The sequence below is a fragment of the Agelaius phoeniceus genome, chromosome 8, assembly GCF_051311805.1.
Source record: "Agelaius phoeniceus isolate bAgePho1 chromosome 8, bAgePho1.hap1, whole genome shotgun sequence".
NCBI classification, from domain to species: Eukaryota; Metazoa; Chordata; class Aves; order Passeriformes; family Icteridae; genus Agelaius; species Agelaius phoeniceus.
The window spans coordinates 5,105,491-5,122,403 of NC_135272.1; the positions used below are offsets into that span (position 1 = coordinate 5,105,491).

General features: G+C 50.6%; 1 long non-coding RNA gene across 1 annotated transcript; it reads left to right on the forward strand.

Moving 5' to 3' along the window:
* Window positions 1-2,015: 2,015 nt before the first annotated feature.
* On the forward strand, window positions 2,016-2,600 carry LOC143694683 (uncharacterized). Its single transcript, XR_013183343.1, has 3 exons — window positions 2,016-2,125; window positions 2,281-2,382; window positions 2,573-2,600. It is a non-coding gene; the product is annotated as an uncharacterized LOC143694683 (long non-coding RNA).
* Window positions 2,601-16,913: the final 14,313 nt, after the last annotated feature.

Here is a 16,913-nt window from a genome sequence, read left to right on the forward strand (position 1 = left end):
CCTCAAGCAGGACTGCGGAGCTGGCGCTGCAGCTACTCCTCGATGTGCTGAGCGCCTGGCCAGTGAGCAGCGTGTCCACCTCCGATGGGGATGACGCAGGAGTCTTTGCCCTGGCTGTGAGTTTCTGGAGCTGGCCTTTGCCAGCCCCTAGGCCAGCACTCCAGCAGCCAGCTCTCTGTCCTCCTGCCAGCTGCATCCTTCTGCCTCAGAGACCGCGCTGAATCCTGCCTTAGGGGCAGGCTTCAGGGGCACCAGGCCGGCTGTTTCCCCCCCTTGTCTCCCCCAGCCTCTCCCTCGCATGCTCGGGCCCTGCCACGTGCATGTCTTGGCCACTGAGCCTTGTCTCTGGCTCTTTTATTTCTTGCAGGCAACCGTGGCACTGTGGAGAGTCTTCAATCTGGCCTGGCGCTCGCCTGTCGTGCTGGAGTATTTCCCCAGTCTCTTTCTGAGTCTGCTCTTCCAAGCGTACATCAGCATGCAGGAGATGCCAGAAGAGGTTGAGACCTTCTGGAAGGGATGCCAGGAGCAACACGGCCTCTCCGCCAAGCCCAACAGGTGCTCCATGCCAGTCCTCCCAGCCTCCCCATCCCTCCCATGCCCCCAGGGCAGGAGCCGGGGCTCCCAGCGTGACCTGGCCTTTGCTTTGCACACAGCTTTGCCCTGCAGACCCTGAAGGCCCTGCTCTGCCAAATGCGCTATGAGCACGCGGTGCTGTCCATGGAACGCAAGCGCGCCTGGGACACGCTGCTCTGTGCCGACACCCACCACTTCGCAGTGGGTCTGCTGGCCAGGTGAGACCTCGTTCTCCCCACCGCCCCTCTCCTTTGTGCCCGCAACGCCCCACACAGTCCCCGTGGTCATGGGCGGCACGACCTTGTCACCGAGGGACGGATGAGCAGACTGGAAAAGGCCGGCACAGGAGGGTACCCGGGAATGGCCGCCTCCCAAAGCGCCCCCGGGGTGCTCGGCAGGAGACCAGAGCTCTGCCAGTCAGCTCTGGGAGAGCTTTGCCCGCCCGGCCCAGGAGCAATGGTGCCTTTTTCTCCCTGCCAGGGAGATGCGCCATGTCTCCATCATCTGGTGTTGCGACATGGCATCCCGCCTCTTTGACCTGCTCAGCCAAGGCATTTCAGACTGGGAACTGCCCGCCCTGGCCTTCCTGGTGGAGGTGAGCCCCATGGCCAACGCTGCCTGGCTGAGCTGCCTCCCAGCCCTCTGCCCTCTCGTAGCCGCAGCTGCCTGGGATGCTGCACCAAGCCCTTTGCTGCTGCCTTGGCTCGGCCCTGTGCCCTTCTGAGCTCCTGCCAGCTGGGCACCTCTGTGCCTGCTCTGTGCCTTTCAGGTCCTGGATTGCCTGGACTTGAGCCAATGCGGTGAAAAAGTCCTGGAGATCTTGACAAGGCACCTGCAGAGCGAGTCCAGGCAGATGCGTCGCGTGGCGCTGCGAGGCCTCGTGGGGCTCACCTCGATGGTGAGAAGGAGGCAGCAGCTGAAGCTGTGCTGCCAGCGTGGGGCTGGGGCAATCAGCCCCTTGGGCTTAGCTGGGCTTTGGCAGCTGTGCCAGCTGCTCCCAGCTCTCCAGGGTCGCTGTTCAGCTGCCTGAGTGCTTCGGGACAGGCCTTCGGCCTCTGAGCCCTGCAGCAGCAGCAGCAGCGTGGGGTTGCCCAGCCTTGTTTTGCACACAGGATCCAAGCATGTACAGCCTGACTGAAAGCCTTGGGAAGCTACTGTGGGATAGAGATGAAGACATCGTTGAGATGAGCCTCGTTGTGCTCAGCTTCCTGCCGCTGCAGAAAGACCAGGCAATAGCCAGCCCCATGGCCCTGCAGCTGGCTGAGGCGCTCTGGCACCTCTTTGACAATGTGAGGCTCTGTGCCCCCAGCCACGGGCACTCGGGTGGCGCCTTGGGCCTGGGCACAGGGGGGCCTGGAGCAGCTGATGTGGAGGGCTTTTGCTTCCTTTCCAACAGGACAAGAGCCTTGTGCGGCTGCTCTCCATTGGCCTCTTCCAAGACGTGATCACGCTGGTAGTGGCAAAGGGAGAAAAGGCCCTGAAGAAGCACGTGAGCCAGAGCCTGCTCCCACTCTTCTTCCAGTGCCACGATGAGAACGGGCGTGTGGCACAGGTGCGGCCTCCTGGCTGTCCCCATGGGAGGGGGCTCAGCTGTCTCCCCAGCCCCTGGCACCTGAGGGGCTCCAGCCTCCTCCTGGCCTTGGCACAGAGATGCGGGTCCTGTGCCCTGGGCTGCGGTGCCATCTCTGGGTCTCTGCTGCTCTGCAGGCCTCTCGGGAAACACTGCTTTCTGCAGTTAGGTTCCTGAAGAGGAAGGATCTCAAGCAGCTGCTGAAGACGGATCAGATGTGGAGATTTGCCGAGTGCTTGGTAAGGACAGGCTGCAATGCGGCAGCCCGATGCCTGGAGAAGCCGCCTGCCCCGGCGCCTGCGGCTGCTGGCCGGGCCTCAGGGCTCTGTGGGCGGGGGGCGAGCAGTGCCGGCCAGCCATAGGGGGCGCCCGGCCCAGGGGCAGGGCCCGCATCAACCCTTTCCCTCCGTGCCCTGCCGCTCTCTGCAGCTGGCAGAGGACAGGAGCCGAGCGGCCGAGCGCCTGCGCCAGGCCCTGCCGTACCTGCGGAGCGCACAGGAGCCCCTGCGAGAGGCAGCCGTCAGGTTCATGGGTGAGCCCCAAGCCCGGCTCCCGCCCTGCCCCGCCCCGCCCCGCCGCAGCTCGGCCCCAGCCCCGCCTGCTGTCTGTCCCGGCAGCAGGATCCGGGCGCAGGCAAGTGCAGCCCCCGCTGGCCTGGGCATTGCTGCTGCCGCCCTCTGGCAGCCGTGCCCTCGGGCGGCAGCGTGCGCCAGGGGCCCGGGCTGAGCCCTGCCGGGCCAGCAGGGTGTGTGGCCTCAGGGCTGGCAGCGGCCGTGTGCGGCAGCTGTGGCTCTGAAGGCAGGACACGCTCTGTGTTCGCCAGGGATGGCCGGGCGCTACCTGACAGGGCAGCAGCCGGAGTTCCGCATCATCTGCAGGGGTGAGTGAGGCCCGCGGGCTCCCGCCGGGGGCTGCCGCTGGCACCTGCGTTCCCTGGCCCGCCCGCCCACGGCTCCGCTCCCTGCGCGCCCCAAGGGCAGCGTGGCCACAGCACAGACACCTTGCAGGGGCCTGCGGGACATTCCTGGCCAGCAGCTGCCAGCTCGTCCTTCTTGTCTCCTGCTTCCTCCAGGCTGCCTCCTCCAGGCTGCCTCCTCCAGGCTGTGGCATGGACGAGGCTGGAGGCTCTGCCCAGCTGTGCGCAGATCCAGCCTCTGACTGTGCCTCTGTTTCTCTCTCTGCAGCCCTTCAGGACATGACGGATGACTCCAGCCCAGCCATCTCATGCCTGGCGCTTCAAGCTCTGTACATCCTTTTAGCTGTACAGAGTGTTCCCTCCTCCCGACTGCAGAAGATGCGAGACCAACTGCGCCGCCTCTGGCAGTCGCGGCCTTTCCTGTGTGGCCGCGGCTGAGTGTCCTGCCGCGGCGCTGCGGAGAACTGATCCGGGAGGCTGCGTCTGCTGGGGCCACCTGAGCCTGCGGGGAACACCTCTCCTCTGCCAGCACTTCCTTTCCCTTCACCCACTAGAGGAACATTAAATTGCTCTTGTTGGATAGCTGGCTGTCCAGGAGCTTTCTCTCGGTGCAGAGTGTCTTCAGGCCAACCGGGAAGAGGGCAAAAAGGCTGCTTGCTCTCAGCCCCTTGCCCAAGCGTGCGCTGTGGAAGGGAAAGTGGCCAAACGGCCCTTGGCCTTTGGTGGTAAGGCTGAATGACTTTAGGTCCTTTCAGGACAGGCACTCCAGCTCTAGCCCGTATTCCCCCAGGTGAGTTTCCAGGGTCAGGTTCAGAGGTGCAGCCCCAGGCCCTCCAGAAACACAAGCTGCCCATGGCCTCTTCACCTGCCTCAACTCCTACCTGCGCTCACGGCACCAAAACCAGGCTGTTCTCGGCCAGGGACCAGAACCCTCTTCGTGCAGGGTGCTCTTGCCAGCACCCTCCAGGTCTCTCTGCTGTGCACGCAGAGCTTTTCATGCCCACTCCCAACAGGCTTTGGAATGCAGAGCACAGCTTGGCTGGCTCTGCCACCAGCACAGCCCAAACGCAGGCGGAGGAAGAAGCAGCAGGCGCTGTTTTGTGGCCATGTCCAAGAGAGACTGGAAGGATGCCCTCCCTCTGCTCTCCCTTGGTTGGCTTTCTGGCTGGCTCTGAGCCAGGGGCTGCCGTTCCTCACTTGTGGGGAGCAGAAGCACAGCCGGGATCCCGGCACTGCCTGACAGCACTGCGGGAACTGGCACAGCCGCGTGTCCGAGTCTCGGGCACCGTGCTGCTGCTTCATTTGCCCTTAGGCACAGCCAGAGCTCCCTGCTAAGCCCGGATGCTCTCTGCTTCTGCCCTCTTCCTCATCCTGTGCAGCGATGGAGCACTGCTGTGCTTTCAGGAAACTATTCTTGAAAACTTCCAACATTCCAAGCTCCTTTGCCCTCCGTGGATGCTTGCCATGGAATCCCTCAAAGCTGGCTTCAGAGCATATTCAGGTTGCCTCTTCCAAAATCCAGGGACTCCCAGGTGCTCAGCAAGATCTGGAAGTGCATGGTGCTCTGGAACTTCACCTTCAGCACAGGGACCTTTCCAGCCTGACCTGCCCTCGTTCCTCTGGCTCTGTGCACAAAACAGGGCCTGGAAGAGAACGGCAGAAGGGGCCTGTGTGTCCCAGGGCCCCGGGTTTGCTTCAGCTCCACAGGGATGCAAGCAAAGTGAAGAAGCCAAACTGTTCATTAATGGAAGGCAAAGCAAAGGGATGAGCTGGGAGGGAAAAAGGTGATGGGCAGTGTATGAGGGCTAGAGGGAGGGAGCGTCTACAGGACAGGCAGGGAGAGGGCTGAAGCCACAAGAACTGTGCCCACCATCAGCTGTGCCAGGACTTCCAGCAGCGCTGAGCGGTGATGTCGTCTTTAGTGTCTCCTGGTGCTATTCTTGGGATACTGGTTCGCTGGATCCAGAAGATGTCCCTAATTCTTGAGCTCTTTGGGGAAACTGGGCTTGATTTTCCAGGTCAGAGCATGATGGGCTGGCACATTGCCTCCAGGCTTGAAAGACTGAAAGAGAGAAGACCAGAGCCATGGCAACAGCCCAGATCTGCGGGAATCCTACAAGACCTTCTGAACAGGGCCATCCAAGCCAGAAGGGAGTAGGAGACATTGGAATCAGCTGGGAGGTCTTGCTGGAATAAATGAAAAGGGCAGGAGATTTTTTCTCCTTTTTAGTGCCTTTATTAAGGTCAGCTTGGGTGGGGGCTCGATGGGTCGTGCGCACGCCGCCGCCACTGCTCCCAGGAGTGGCAGGGAGGAGGAGGATGCAGCTCTGTCCCCTGGTGTGCAGGCAGAGCCGGGGCTTCCGTCCTCGCAAGAGCACCAGGAGATTCCCATTTTTGATTTAACATTTGAGGTCTTCTTTCTAGCTGACATCTCTGGGTTAGGGTGAGAGGTTCAAAGGTCTTAGCACACCCTGGATTCAGTTGCTTACCCTTAGACATCACTTAGATTGTTTAATTCAGTGCTGGCTCGTTGTTTTAGGGGTTTTCTTTGCTGGACTTGGCCAAGTGTTTCTACATTCGCATCCAAGCTCTGATGTCACTCCCTCCTCACAGTCCCGGGTGCCATTTTCCAGGAAGCAGCAGGGGTGATACCAGACGAAGGTGGATTTCTAACAATTAAACTATTAACAACAGGTAATTAAAGAATAACACTCTTAACAAGAGGTAATTGCAAAATGAAGCTATTAACAATAAGTAATTAAAGCTCTAACTTAGTAGCAATTGGTTTAACTTGTTGACTCTAAACCTTTTAAAAATTGACAACTTTTTACTCCTTACACTCAGGACAAAGAAATGGCTGGGGTGGGCAGAAACATATCCCTAAACTCTGGACCACTCAATGTGCCTTTCTGTAAGAAAGAAAGGCATTGGAAGAGAGACTGCCTGCAACTCAAAGCCAAGGTGGTTGAAGAACTGAATCAATGCAAGGGTTGGCTGGAGGGCATCCCCCCAGAAAACCCTCTGGTCAAAAGAGAACTGGGGGAAAAGGTGAGGAAAATGAAATGTCTGGTGAATGCGGCTGCAACACATTCTGTATTAAAGTTGGAAGAAATTGATCCTGGTAAAGTTGCGAATGTTATTGGAGCCACAAGTCAACAGCAGAAGGTATCCTTTCTAAAACCATGATCTTATGAACTGGGAAACACAGTAGGAATACATCAGTTCCTATATATGCCTACGCTGCCAAAACACCTCATTGGAAGGATTTGTTGGAGACATGAGAATGTTGTAACAGGTTCCAACAGGCTGAAATGTAGTTTAGCCCTGGAGGAGTTCAGATCAAAGTCAATGACCAACAAATAATCGTGTTCTAAGTCTAGCTCTCATTACAGCTTTGTCCAAATCAGAAGAGACACAGAAGAAGTTCTTTGTCAGCTTTGTCTTAAAGTCTGGGTGAATGGGACCCCTGGTAAGGCCAAAGCAGCACAAGCTGTAATCATTAGACTTAAAACTGGAACATGACCAATAAGAATTAAACAATATCCACTTAAGGTGGAAAACATTAAAATTGTTAAGCCTATCATAGACAATTGTCTAAAATTTGGGTTGTTACTGGAATGTGAATCTGAATAGAATACACCCATTTTACCCATACAAAAGCCTGATGGTTTGAACTACAGTCTGGTTCAATACCTACAGGCTATTAACAAAATAGCTGGAGATCTCCACCCAGTGGTTGCAAATCCATATGCTTTGCTAAGCAAACTAAAAGATGAATATGGATGGTTTACCATTTCAGATCTCAAGGATGCTTTCTTCTGTATACCCTTGGACCCTGGCAGCCAAAACCGGTTTGCCTTTGAATGGGGAAACCCAGAGACTGGAAGGACAAGTCAATTTACCTGGACTGTAGGGCCACAGGGATTCAACAATAGTCCAACCACATTTGGAAAACACTTTGCTGAGGACCTTGAAAGTTGGGTAAGCCCGTCCACAAATGGAATTGTGTTACAATAGGTAGATGATCTACTTTTATCCACTGAAACTTAAAAAGACTGGAATGGACAGTAAGCCTATGAAATGACCTGGGACTAAGTGGATACAAGGCATCCAGAAATCAAGCTCAAATAATCAAACAGGAAGTCATTTACCGAGGATACAAAATATCCCAAGCGCAGCAGGGACTAAGACAGGACGGCAAAGGGACCACCCACGGAACCCCACTCCCTACTAATGCCAAAGAACTGAGAACCTTTCTAGGAGTGACTGGATGCTGTATTAACTGTGGTAGTGGCTGTGGACTGCTGGTTAAGCCACTGTAGCAGCTCTTAGAAGACAATCCCAGAGACCTGAAATGGACACCCCAAAGTAAGAAAGCCTTTCACAAGCTGAAGGAGGACTTGAAAAGAGCACCTGCTCTTGGCTGGACAGATGTCTGGGAAGCCTTTCAGCTTTTCTCTTAGGAGAGGCAAGGGATGGCATTAGGTGCACTAGCTCAAACAGCTGGCCCATAGAAGAGAGCAATAGCATCATTTTCCAAACAACTGGATGCAGTCAGTAGGGGACAGCCTGACTGTAAGCAGTTGCTGCTCTTGTTTCAGACATCCAAGGAGCCTGGAAATTCACTCTAGGTCAACAAATAATTGTGTTTATCTCACATCCAGTAGCAGCAATTCTTGACCAAAAGGGTGGGCATTGGCTTTCACCCTCCAGATTCCTTAAATATCAGGTAATTTTGGTGGAACAATGCAGCATTACAAAACAAATCTCTTCTCTAGTTCATCCAGCAGCATTCCCAGCTACTCACTAGACAGACAAGGAGCCTTTGTAGCATGACTGGATCAAAACCATTCAGTCCACTTTATTCCAGCTGCCCAGATCTTAAAGAAACCCCAATTCCAAGAGCAGAATCTCAGTACACAGATGGGAGTGGCTTTGTAAGAGCAGATCAGTGAAAATCAGGATATACAATTAGCACGGAGCAATAGGAGATAGAAGCCCTGCACAAGTCAGCTCAGAAGACAGAGATAATCACTTTAACCCGTACCCTCTGACCAGCCTGAGGAAAAAGGATCAATAGATGAACAGATTCCAAGAATGCCTATAGAGTAATAGACGCCCATAAAGCAGTTTAGAAAGATAAAGGACTATTGACAGCTCAAGGAAAGCAGTTGAAGCATTCAGAAGAAATCTTAAAATTGCTGCAGGCAGTACTACTGCCTCAAGAGGTTGCAATTCTGCACTGAAAAGGACATCAGAAAGGGGAAACCGACCCCAAAAGAGGTAACAGGTTGCAAAAAGAGCAGCAGAAAAAGCCATGCTGAGATTCAGGCACTAATGCCCAAAGGTAAGGAACAATATGACAGTGATGTATGTCGTATAATCAGAAAGATCTAGAATTAGCAAAGAATTTGAAAGCAGAATGAAAACATTATGTTTTTTCAGCTCCTCAGGGATAGACAGTTATGCCAGAAAGAGCATCATGAAAATTAATTAAAGATGAACATAATTGTGTACACTGGGAAGGGGATGCCTTACATAATTATTTGATAAGGACAACAGTAAGATGCAACCTGTACTCTAGTGTAAAGCAGGTAACCCAAGGGTGTGAAATAACATCTTAGAGCCAATCCACAAACCAGGACTAGAGTTGAGCTTGGCACAGTAAACAAGGGACAATATCCTGGACAGCACTGGCAAGTTGACTTTTCTGAATTGCCAAGAAAAGGGGGGTAGAAATACCTTCTGCCTTTAACTGATACCTTCTCAGCATGACCTGAGGCATTCCCAACCCAAACAAATAAAGCCAAAGTTTTCAACATTTTGGTAAACAATATAATGCCCTGGTTCAGAGTGCCTTTAGACATCTCCTCTGACTGAGGACCACGTTTCCTAGCAAGTATTGCACAGCAACTTTGCAATAATCTCCAAATCAACTGGCACCTACACACACTGGATTGGCCCCAGGCCAGTGGCCAGGTGGAAAAGATGAATTATCCCGTAAAACGACAGATAGTCAAAACTGTACATGAGGCCAACATACCTTGGCCCCGGGCCCTACCTTTGGCTTTATAACGGATTTGATAAGACCAAGAACAAAAGAAAATCTGAATCCCTTTGAAATACTGTACAGAAGACCATATAAGCAAAACTAGCAAGGGGAAGATACTGTACAAGTTGGAGAGGGGTATCTCCAGAACCATGTTGTCCAACTAACACAACAGCTGCAGAAAATAAACCAACACATTTTGAGCACATGAGCAAGAGGATGCTCCTCTCCACCAGGTAGAAAGCCTCTTATCCCAAAATTAAAAAGGAGTCTATTTAGTACTTTTAATCACTTACACAGCCTTTAAAGCTTAAAGCATTCATCTCTTGGATACATTATTCCAGAATTAAAATGCTTTGCAAAAGGCAAGTGGAGTCCAAAAGTGGACCTCAGAAAGAACAGGAGAAACCAAGATGCATTTCACAGCATCATCGTCTTCCTGGTACTTCTAATCAGAATCCAAGCCACAGAAGATGACTGTCACTACCATAATGATCTCCTTGGCCTGCAAGATTCTGGTAGATGGAACACTCAAAAATATTCAGGACCTAACTGGCTAAAAGAGATTAAAAAAGTAAAAACACTTTATGCCCTTTTAAGGATTAATGACTGAGCAGTTAAAGATTGAGGAAAACCTGACTCCATGCCTGCCTTTCTTGTCCCACCTGAAAGCAGGATCTCTGTGGCTTGTAAATTTGAAACTCACAAACCTCGTTCAGAGAAGATTGCTCGAGTGATCATGCGCATCTGCGACCTTTCTAACAAGCAGTGTGTGAATTCATTTTCATGTGAATCCTATCAGGATTTTTGCACTATGCAAATTAAAATGGGAGATTATAACCTAGCACAAGATAGTTGCCTTCTTCTGCGGCACACAGGTGGGGTGGGAGGACCATCATCACACAGAGATCCAGGAATTGAGCCTGCCAGGAATCCGACCCAACAAATATTGTTTCCAACAGGCAGCTCTTGTGCGACTAGAGTTAGAAACTGTCCTGCTTGTATGCTTAGTACATGGAACAGATCTCATACAGGATCTGCTTTTGAGAATTGAATTTCATTCTTGGGATATTCCAGGCCATCAGAAATAGTAACCAAGCAAGCTGGAGGGGTAGCCAGGAGCACAATTGTCCTCTTAGGGTATATCATGCCCAATTTCATGACCACGTGAGGGTAACCCAGATATGCATGGAATCCAATAGCACAGCTGCATCCTCTTATGGGCTGAGGTACTCAGAATACTCAACTATTTGTAGTGGGAACTTCGTAAAGCATCCTTTGTAATACTCCCAGGGGCCAGTGCAAGGTTTCTGAAGGTTTCTGAAATGCTTGCCTACAGGCAGGCAATGTATCTGAAGAAACCAGTTACCATGCCTTGGGTACTCGACAAAGAGCGAAACGGAATGGGTCACACAACAGACATTTAAAATTAAAATCAAAACAAACAACTTTACATCAGCAAACAACTCCGTAGAACGGGACCCATGTGTGAAATAATATAGTCTTTCACTCTGGGGTAAGACAAACAAATGAACAATTGTTGCCTCTAATTCCACAGTACTCTCTGAAAAAGCTGGAGGTAAAGATACAAGCTAATTTCCAAAATTAAACAGCAATACTGCCCACTCATACAGCAAAGCCTAAAAGAATGGGAGCTGTGCATGCATTCCCAGACACCAAATGATAGGTGTAAAAAAGACTTAAGGGGATGGCTTGGGTCTGAACTGGGAGTATTAAATTCTATTGATCAAGAAGTCTTACTCAAGAAAGTAAGCACTGTGAGCTCTTATATTGGACAGATACAAACTCCTCTCAGATCAACCCTGCTATCACTTGCCCATACCCAAAGCCTGGCAGCTAACCTATTAAGCACCCTGGCCAACAATACACAGCAGGATTTTCAAGCAGTTGGTGGCTTTATGGGAAAACTACAGGGTGACATTTCTTTGCATTTCAATGTACACAAGCTCAGCTGTGTGTGGCTATGGTCTGTAATCTCAGGAGAACTTTAAAAACGGAGAGCTGGGGAAATTGCCACAAGAATAAACTAAATCATGGCTAAAAATGAAACCACAAAGCAATTTGAAAAAGACTTCCACACTTGGTTGCAATTGGTCAATTTCACATAGAATGAACAGAACCCTGCAGTCTTTTGTATTAACCGTTAAGAATGCAACAAAATACCGTGTCATTCCAATTTTGGCCCTTGGAGTTATAAGAACACACGTAACTGTCAGACCTGTTCAGCATCATGTCTGGGCCATTTTCAACAAGAAAACTAGAAGCTGGCAAACTCTTAGTATCAAAGCATGTGTACCAAGGGATGCACTGAATTTTGTGTGCAAAAATGCGGTGCTTGAAAGAGAGGGTCAGTGTCTGCATGCTGAGGGCAGCACTTGTATTTTTGAAATGAGCCCAGTTACTCATGCACTATCACAGGTGTATTATGTGGGAAGGGGCTGTGCCTGTGTGAGATCTGCTTGCACAACTATTACAATTGAGTCTTTTAATGAAACTACTAATGGTACTAACTTCTCTATTTGTAATTTCACAACCAAAAGTGGATGCCACTTCAGCTGCACCACACAAGAACTTCTCTACAGATGCTGCAGAATGCACATGATGGGTATCAGCAAGCGCCCAAATTCCAAACTGGATGGGACGCTAACGTTCTAAAGCAAATGCCGTACCAGCCTGATATAGAATGGCTAGTGGCAGGAGTCCAAAATGCATCTCACAGAGCCTGATGGACACTCAAATCCGGTATCAAAGTTGTTACCGAAATCATCACCAAAACAGAGAAAGAAAGAGAACATCATGAGTCAAATGTCTTCTTGTGATAGACAAATCTGGAACCACCAACAGCTCCTTAGATTTTAGCTTCCTCAGCAAACCAGTTCTAATTTTAAAAAAATTAACCCTTCTCTTAACCATCATAAACCTATGGATGTGGTAGAAAATTAAAACAGCAGCAGAACAGTACATATGTACTGTGTGTAGCATTGTTTGTTTTATATTTATGGGTTTATTGTAAAGTTGGTTAATTTATAAGTTAAGAATTTGGTTTGACCCTCAGTTCCCCCCATGTTCTCCCTTGTAATGGTTCATTCCTTCCACCTGTTACCTGTCAATCATTGTAACCATCCCCTCTCAGGTCGAGAATCTTCTATGTCAATCATCCCTCACCTAACATATGATTTGTCCCCTGAGCCTTTTCCCGCCCCCAGGCCCTTCCTATTGGTTCAGTTGTGTCCCTCGTGCCCCGCCCCGGTTCTGTTCGTTGGTCCCTCGTGTCCCCGTCCGTTACGCCTTTCCCCTTTATAGGTGCCTCCCTAACGGTTCTTACCTGACACTGTCACTGGCCCCGCCTGGGTCAAATACAGCGCCTTGGCATCCAAAGACGTGTGCACTCCTTCCTTCCTTTGCCTCAGCACTTGGCAGTCCTGCTCTCGCCTGCATCACCACACAGCAGACGGAGCCACTACTCAGGGGTCCTCGCCTGAGACGTTTGGGGATGTTTTAGGTTCAGATTCTCTGAGGCTTTAGATTTTAGATCTCTAGACAATGCTTCCAGGAATCTAAATGGCTTTCAGAAACTAAACTTTTCTCCTTTTTTCCTCAGTCTTTGCACTCATGTGCACTAGAGACCTTCGGTGAATGGATTCCACTCTAATCCATCTCCAAGCTGAATCTCTCAGCTGTGTTCACACTGGTAGTTCGTGTGTCTCTTCTGCACAGTGCAATTTTAAAATCTTCGTTCCTTATTATCTCTGCCCTTCTTTTTCTCTTTTAGCTTACAAATGCATGCACATGTATCAGAAATGGCTTTTTTTTCCCTACATCACTTCCTGCCAAGTAATTTTCTTTTATCCTGTTGTGATGTTAATCTAGCCTCAAATGCTTTATTCCAAGTGCACTCCTGTTTCCTTGAATGTGGAAGTTTTATAATGCAATGCTCTCATTCACCTGCTTTCATGAAACCCTTCATTAACATTAGCACAAGTAACTGTGTGGTTCCCTTCTGCTTTGTAGAAGATTTGGGAAACTCAATCCTGCTCAGCTACAAAAAAACATTTATGGTGCTTGGTAATTGCCCTAGGAGCTTAAATTAATGGTAAACAACTGCAGCTTCTTATTCACTTCACAGAAACTGGGAGAAAACACACTACAAATATTAAGGAATGCAGTGCAAGGATGATGGCATCCCTCAGTTATCCCAACAGACTGATGTCACGGGCAAAATTCCCTCTTTTCCAAAGGGTTTTCATTTGCTTTGGCTGTACTTTGTATGGCTTCAGGTCATATTTCCCTTCATTTAAGGAAGTATCTTGGCCGTTCTTGAAGAATTTGCCCCTGGAGGAATTACTCAGTCCTGCAGTCCTCATTATACACCCTTTTAAAAAAGACTTTTATGCTATTTTTCTTCTCTTTGTGATTTCACATTTGAACCATGTTCAACAAGGTTTTCTTTCTAAAAATATTAATCACAATATTCCAAAGGATTAAAAAATGCTTGGGTGTTGTAGTGCGTTCTTATATTTTGTAATACCTTGAAGTAGTTGGTTTTGTATTCCCATGTTTTTCCCAAATGGTTTATCCCAGACTGTACCCCCCCCCTCCTTTTGTGTTATCCCTTTCCTGGGATAAGATCTCCAAAACCCCCACCCTGGCTCTCTGCCAGTCACCTCGACATCCCAGCCCCCTACCTAGAAGTTTCGGTCCAAGTTGTCGAGTGATTAGCCAGGGGCCAAGGGTCAACCCCCCAAGTCCTGCCCCATACGCTGTTTTGTATGTCTATCCCCCCAGCACCCATCCCCCAGAGATACCTATTGGTCAGTAGAATGTTATCTATGTTAGTTTCCTCCCCCCTTTAAATGTGAGCTCCGGACATCCCCCAGTGCTCTCGGCAGGAACCCTCTGAGGTATAGGAGCTCCCTCGGGACTCCTTAATAAACCTTGGAATACCCCCTGCTGGGAGTCGGCCCCTTTCCTCTTCCACCGACGTCTCGGTCGTCTCTGCTGCAGCGAAGGCAACCAGCCTGAGTGCCCTCAGCACCCTCGGGGCACAGAGAGTGTCTCCCTGCAGTCGGCCGTGGTGGGGCTACCCCCCCACTCTCTGCCGACCCGGGTAAGGCCCAGGGACTTGAGAGGCTTGCAGAGAGACTGGGACAGCTTGGCGCCCAGCCGTGGGGCTCTGGAACCATTCCAGGAGCCCACGGAAAGGGGCTCGGACATTCTTTCAGTCTGTTCGATAAGCCTTCGGCCGGCAAGCTACCTCAGGAAAGAAAAAACTCCGTTTTAGTGAGTTGCTCTCCTGTGGACGAAACTGGGAGCTTCGAAGTACCCCAAGAAGTCAGTTTCAGGTGGAAATCAACATCCCAGGCTTTTTCGTTCCCCTCTCCTGCAGCTGGATTGGTAAGTTTTACCCTTCTCTTGTTTTTCCCCTCTTTGGGAGGGGGTGTTTCCCTGCCCTTTGTTCTCAGGCCCGCCGCGGAGGGCTGAAGTTTTTTTTTCTCTCTATTGTGGGCAGGCTGCCAGCTGTAGGCTTTTTTCTCCTCCCCCCCCCCACCTGGGTTGCTGAAATTTGAGATACAAATTTAAAATCAGAGCCAAAATGGGTGCTAGGCTTTCTGTATCTCACAAGGGTGTCTATTATCATCTTTTAAACATTCTTAAGAGTGAAAAAATCCGATTTTCAAAAACAGATGTTAAACAGTTCGTCAGATGGCTTTTCCTTCACTTCCCCGACGTGTCCACTGAAAATCTCAGTGATTTGGCTTTTTGGGACAAAATTGGTAGTGAATTATTGAAGGCAGGGAAAGCAGGAGACATATCTCCGTCAAAATTTGCTTTCTTAGCCCTGCAGATAAGAAATGTTGTAAAATTTAATTTAAAGATGCAAGAACAGCCATCCGGCAACAGTTTCAATATCTCTGTTTCCCAAAAACCCGATCTACCCCCCTCCGAGTTCGGTTCTCCCTCCCCCACCCCCCTTCCCCCACCCCCAGCCTCGGTACAAACCCCTGCTCCCCCCCCGAGGCTCCCTGTCTCCAACCCGGACACTTCTACCCTGAATTCCCGAAATCCCACCCTCCCCCCTGCTTCCACAAGTTATAATACCGTGTCTCACAACCTTAGTGCCCGCCTTGGTACCCCTGAGACGCGCCCGGTAATTTCCCCGGACCATAATGGCGGACACCACGTGGCAATGCCGGTTTCCTCGCCTTCCCAGAATTCCTTTTGCTCTCCCAACAACCCATTCTGCTCGGAGCACCCCGCCCCCGAAACCCGCCCTCCCGCCCTTCCCCCGTCTCCTCCTCCGGCCCCTCCGGCCCCTCCCCCGGCCGCTCCTCCCGCCCCGGCCCCGGCCGCCCCTCCCGCTCTGGCCCCGGCCGCCCCTCCTGCTCTGGCCCTGGCCGCCCCCGCCCCCTCAGAGCTCTGCCCGCCCGCCGCGGGCTCCCTCCGCCCCCCCCCACGGCCCGCCCTCCGGCGCCCAGGGCAGTGTAACAAGAGACGCTGTTGCTGGGAGTCAGAACCCGGAAACAGCACAGGTCCTTTCTGTTGCCCCCGTGTCATATATTCCAGATGTCAACGGGGCATTCCAGCCAAATTATAGCCCCCTTTCTGTTGATTCTGTTAAAGAACTAGCCAAAGCCCAAAAAGATTTTGGGAGATCAAGTGAATATTTTAGAGGGCTCCTTAAAGCTACATTATTCGCTCACATTCTAACCCCTGCTGATATAAAACACCTTTTTTCCTGCCTGTTATCCTCTTCTGAATATCTCTTGTGGGAGGTTGCATGGCAAAAAGGATTGAGAGCAATTTTACCAGCTCTGTGGGCTGATGAAGCTACTGCTCGTGATGTTTATGGCAACATGTTATCCCTCGATCACCTCTGTGGACAGGGAGGTTGGGAAGATAGCGTGACCCAGGCAGAGAGCATTCCCACAAGGGCTTTCAGAGAAGGTGCTAGAGCAGCTGAGAAAGCTTTCTTTGGGCTCCGTCCTAGTATTCCAATTGAAAATTATTTGAAAATAACACAATCTCCATCTGAGTCCTTTTTGAGTTTTGTGGAAAGGTTGAGAAAAGCTGTTGAATTGCAAGTTCAGAATGAAGGAGCCAGGATGGAAATCCTCACCGAGATTGCTAAAGAAAATGCCAATGAGAAGTGCAAAGCTGCTATCCTCAGCCTGCCTCTTGACCCAACGCCTACGCTGCAGGCCATGCTTGAAGTGTGTGAGAAGAAAGTTACCATCACCCTTGCTGACACCGACGAGAGACCAAAACCACAGAGGAGGATTGCTGCAGTGGAAACCCCTGAGCCACCATTTACCAGCCAGCTCCAGCATGTCACGATGCCACAAGAGAGAATCTCCAGCTCTAATAGACCTTGCCATCTTTGTGGGAAGTTGGGGCATTGGATGCCTGGCTGCCCTCTGAAAAAGCAGTTTTTAGATTTTAAATACAATATGCTTAAAAACCAGAATTCCCCAAAGGACCACCTCTCAAAAAACTGCGTAAAGAGCGCTCCTTTCCCCAGCGCTATGACAAAAATAGGGTGGGCTCAATTCAAGTACGGGGGAGGGAAAAGAAATCTAGTGTAAAAGATGTATCGGTGCCAAGCGAGGCACTGGCTTTGAACAAAACAGAACATTCATTTCATTGGAATAATCCCAGACCAATTTTAACCACTGACTCTTCCCATAATCCTTACAGGCTGGCGTTGACCGAACCTCTCCATCTCAGAGACACTAACTGGCATTTCATATCTGTTAACCCTGAACAACCAGGTACTTGGACACAGC